Raw genomic sequence first — 5,682 nt, forward strand, 5'->3', positions numbered from 1 at the left:
ATAAAAGGAAAAGAGAACAAAATCAATGATTGTTACATTGACAAAAAACCAATTTGGGGTGTAAATTGTTGTGAGGAAGTTTACTAAATTATTATTTAGGAGACCTAGCAGGCAGGGCTGGAGAATTCTAAATGGAATGGGGAAGCAGGAAGTGTGGCCACTCTCTCTGAGATGGACTCCATGGTGGTTGGGACAAGTTGTAACTGATCCTGGGAGACCTCAGAGGAAGCGAGGTGTGCATCCTGATTTCCTGATATCCAGAAGGAAGACTGCCATCTACTTGTGGGAGATTTTTGGTAGACTATTAATCTCAACCTGAGTTGCAGGTTAACTTGGGCTGGGTTAGCTCCCAGATTTACCCACGTGAAGAAGTACCGATAGTGGTCCTGGAAGAGCTGCAACATCGCTGGAGTGTGTCAGGACTCTTCTGTGAGGACACCCACTTCAGTCCTGCTATTCTTTGGGCCCTGTCTTGCTTTAGTTCTCAGTTCAGTGTAGATAAGTTCCCTCTCCTGACCCTGTGGTTTGCCCAGAGTCTGGAAGTATAGAAACCCCTATTCCCATCCTTTAGACCATAGTTCCCTTAATTAAATTTATTTACAAGCCCTCTTGTCATTTGCTTGCTGGTTTTCACAGACCCCTTGTCTAGGTGAGGCAGGTTGACAGTCAGGGCCTGTCACTCCTGTCAACAGTCATTTCCCTTAACAGCTAAACCCAGTTTCCCCAACTTGTTTGGTCCACCTATTGTCCATTTCTGTCTCCTACTCACCCTTCTGAACCCAAATATAAATATTAAGTTAACTTCCCCTGTTTTCCCAATAAGAAAATACTTTTGCAAGAAGCCATATTGGGCCAGGATAGTTGCCAGTTACTGAGGTTGGAATTCAGAATGCAGGGGTAGCATGAGCTGGCATTAGACCAAAAAGTCTGTTAAGAGCACCCTATAAACTGAGGCTATTCTCAGGGTCTCACTCTGGAGAATGGTGGGAGGGTAGGCATTTCAAAATTGTCTCTAAGCTAAGGTTAACTTATACTTATAGGAATAGTTACCTAGGCTCATTGTTCATCCGGTGCTATCAGCATCCATTTCTATACATCATCAATAATATTTAACTTTCTAAACACCAACAAGAAGATAAATATTGAAGATCAACTCTGTTAAGCCAAGCCAACTTGAATTGAGCTAGAACATCCAACAACTGAAGTCAGGCCTTTAGGCCTGGCTAAGGCAACTAGCCTGGCAGGTTCAGTGAATCAGCTTCACCTGAAAACTCCTAAAGATTTATTATAGGCTTAGTTAGTTAAACAAGGTTCTAGGATTCATTCCCAATCCCTCTTTCCTCTTTATTTCAACCCATCCTTTTCCTATCCTTGTTTACCTTCATTAAATAAGTTAAAAAGAGAGGAGCTTGTACTGACCTGATGTGTGTTGAAGATTCTTAGTGGAAAGTTGTCAGTTGAAACTTCTCTTTTCTTTCATCAAGCTCATCAAGTGATTATTGATCTTCTATCATCAGGACCAACATCACAACCAACAAATTGCAGTCAGTTATAACATCTTTAATAGTTTGAGTTTACTAATACTCATTACATCTAAGGAACTGAGTTTACTTAATACTGACAGTTGGGGAAGAATCTTTTACTTTCTCATTGTTCAGTTGTGAAGGAGGAATCAACCAAGTGGTGGAGCCTATGACTGGGTTTAACACAGACCACACCCAGTTGCAGAGTCACTTAATCTTACTTAAAGCAACATTATCTAGCTGTGTTAAACCACCTAGATAAGAGGTCAAATAACCTCCTTTACAGGGGGCAGTCCCCTTTGACATAAAAGTATATATTTAAAACAATTGCTTTCAACCCCCATAGTTCAAATTCACATTCCAAAGTTCAATTCTGGATCTTCTTGATGCAGTGTGTGGTCTCTGCAGGATCGCCACCAACGAACCAAACAGGTTGGTTTTCTGGATTCTGGGAGGTAGCAAGTTTCTTATCCTAAAATTTCCTAAATTCAAATCATAGTTCACAACAATAACAAATCCCCCCCTGAGGTGGATAATAACAAATAGGGATCACTCAGGGATACATGACTGAATTATAAGGTATATGAATGAATCAATTGCAAAAGAAATTAAAAACACCAAAAAATCTCCCCCAAAGGAAAAAAACTTGTGGATGAAATAGAAAATGTCAGAATCTTATGTCTAAAGAATCTAAGTAAAGGAAAAATAAAATCAAAACAGGTCCTTGAATCAGGGCCCAATTAAAGTGATCTAAGCAATTGTGCATTTACCCAATCAGTAGCCAGGACTACAGAAAGTTTGCCACACTAGGAAAGATAGAAAAGGGCCTAGATTATAGGACTAGATTATAGCAGCCAGAGTGAGATGCTTGATGGGGCTCAGGGAAGTCCAACCTCTGACATATGCCAAGACAGAGGCAACCTCGAAACCCAAACAAGTTCAAGTCCTCTTGTCTTGGTTCAAAATTACATCGATCCCATTGGATTGGTTGGTCTCTTTGATCTTGGAATGGCACTTTGCAGTGGCCCTTTTTAAAATAAAAAAATTTATATTGTTTATAGTTACTTCAAAGTACTCAAATACTATACTGAAAATATAAGAGAAATAAAATTAAAAAAATGTTTTAAACATCAAAAATATATAGCTTAGAATCAGTGCCACACTGTCAGCCAAGGAGAGGTAAAATATAAAGGTTCCTCACCCAAAAAATGAGATCTATTTCCTTTTTCAACTAGGCCATGAACCGGTGTGTGAGTGCAAATGATTTTTACAAAATAGCAGATTTATACAAACAAAACAGTAGTAGAGTAGATAATGCACATTCAAATAAAGTACCAAATTCCCAAAATTCACAATAGCCCAGTTATTGACAATAGCAAACAAACCCATTATTATATAGGATTCACATGAGTTTATATACAGCCACTTGCTGTGTGATATTAAAAAACCTATGAACTGATGTATACTTATCACAAATTCTAAAGATATAGCAAATCTTCCAACCTTGGCAACTGCTGATGAAAATCTTTTGGGGGTCTAAAACATCACCAAGAATTTAGATCCTTCTGGTGGAAGAATAGAATAAGCTGAAGAGTTAAAATGATTAAATCATCCAGAAGCCACTTGCTGCCTGGGGTATCCTCCCTCTTGGGAGCATTCTAGGGACACCATGCCCTAGGAACACCTTCCCAGCTCCTCTGGTATAGGACTGTTATATAAAATCTAATCTATTAAATTTTTATAAATGCAGAGGTGGGGATATATAATAATGTCATTTACTTCAGCTACTAACTGGACCCTTTAAAAACAATTGAGATATTTAGCTCATCAAATTCTCCAAAGGTTGTATAAGCAATATGTGACCTCAGTAGATGAGATGACAAATCCAGGATACGTAAGACCTAAGGACTTTTTTACAATGACATGTTGTTCAGTAAAATCATAGGGAAACAGTACAGGTAAAGAATCATATAACAGAATAGATATTCGATTAATACAGATAAACTTAAAAAAATTTAAACCTTAAAGAAATCAGCAAATACAAAACATAAGCAAGTAACAAGGTATAGGCAGGGCAAGCAAAATCCTTTTTACCAATTCCAATTGACATGTTCACTATTAAGGAGGGGAGAAGCTAAAAAAATGATTAGCAAGCAATGAACTCCCATATATCTTTAAGATTCATTCCCTTCCCCAGTATTTATCATCCATTTGCATTTCATTTGTCAGAGCTCTGAATTTTGTTTGTCAGAACTCTGAATGGACAACTCTCCTGATGGTTAGTTATACCAAAATGCCAAAAGGGTGTGAGGAGAGGAATTTCTCCCCCAAATCTTAAGATTAGTCAATCTCTCAACTGCAAGGTATTCAATCAGCACAAAACCCCCCAGGATCAATAGTGACAAAAGACACTCTAAAATATTTAGCTTCCCAAATTCTGCAATGCTCTCCTAGAATGGGAGCTGTTTGAGATAGGGAGGAAACCAAGCCAGGTTTGGCAACATGTTTTCTGTTTAGATAAAGGTAAATGGATGGCAAAACAAAAGATAATTACTTGAAGGGAAAGAGAGAGAAAAAAAAACATTTTGGGAGAATAGGATATTTGCATATGAAGAGAACTGATTACCCCTGCTGTTTTGAGTCTGGAGAGAGAAGGGAAAAGCAGGCTTATTTCCTAAAACTTTGACTTCAAATCTATTGATTTTAGGCTTTCCTTGCCCTCAAAAAAAAAAAAAAAAAAAAGGCTGCAGAGGAGTCCCCTTTCTGTGAAAAAATTCTAAGGTACAACTCTCTCTCAGCCAGGATCCCAAGGTCAGCTTAAGATTTTGGCTTAAAAAATGGCTAGTGCAAGGGGGCAGCTGGGTAGCTCAGTGGATTGAGAGTCAGGCCTAGAGATGGGAGGTCCTAGGTTCAAATCCAGCCTCAGACACTTCCCAGCTGTGTGACCCTGGGCAAGTCACTTGACCCCCATTGCCTACCCTTACCACTCTTCCACCTATAAGTCAATACACAGAAGTTAAGGGTTTAAAATAAAAAATAAATAAATAAATAAATAAAATGGCTAGTGCAGGCTGGAAAACCCAGGTGAGGTAGGGGAAGGGATTGATTTGAAAGATTTTTATACGTCACCCTCTTGGAAAAAAAAGAAAAAACGGCTCGGATTGATAGACTCTCAGCAGTGGATCCGATTGTGGCAGAGGGGGCTGCAGGCTGGGCCGGTGGGTCGGTGTCAGGCTGTGAAGGAAAAAAAATCACAGGAGCAGCAGAAGCAGAGCTTGCAAAACTTATCTATGCTATTCTTTTCTCAAAGACTTAAAAAGTTTTTTTTTAGAATTCTATCCCTTTGTAGTCGCCATAAGGTGGATTTTAAAATTAAATCAATAACTATTATATTTAATAAATTTTTATTAATAATAAAATAAGAAAGAAACCTAACTAAAAAGGTACTAACCAGCCCGCTCACCAGAGCCAAAGTTGAAGAGGGACGAGTTACAGACAACTATAAAACAATAACGTGACCACACAAAGGCACAGGAGAGACTAAAGGGAATTTTGGGAAATACTAAGGGACTTATGGGGGATTCAGTCCAAGGTTCAAAATCTCCATTTATACATGTCGATAAGACAGTGAGAAAGTGGGTTATGATCTCAAAAACAACAGAACAAAGTCAGAATCCAAGGCAAACTATTCAACATCAGAGTAATACAAGTCTATGCTCCAACTCCTGGTGACAGAGGCCAAAGTTGATCAGTTTTGGGAGGACTAACAACACCTTTCAAAACTGACACCAAAATCCCCCATCACATTCGTCACAGGAGATTGGAACACTAAAGCAGGAAATCAATAGATAATTGGGATAACAGGCACATTCGGCGTTGGACTACAAAATGAATCAGGACAGAGACTAACAGTTTTAAGATAAATATCTGGTTATAACAAACATTCTTTTTCAACAGTCGAAAAGGTGACTCTACAAGGACATTGTCAGATGATCCATATCAAAATCAATTTGATTATATACTTTGCAGCCAAAGGTGGAAAAGCTCTATACAATAACTTAAAATGGAACTTGGAGCTGACTGTGCCTCAGATCATGAGCACTGTTGACCTGCAAAAACACAGAATCACTAGAGTAGTCGGAAAAAAACAAACCAAATC

This window comes from Gracilinanus agilis, chromosome 6, assembly GCF_016433145.1.
Source record: "Gracilinanus agilis isolate LMUSP501 chromosome 6, AgileGrace, whole genome shotgun sequence".
Taxonomy (NCBI): Eukaryota; Metazoa; Chordata; class Mammalia; order Didelphimorphia; family Didelphidae; genus Gracilinanus; species Gracilinanus agilis.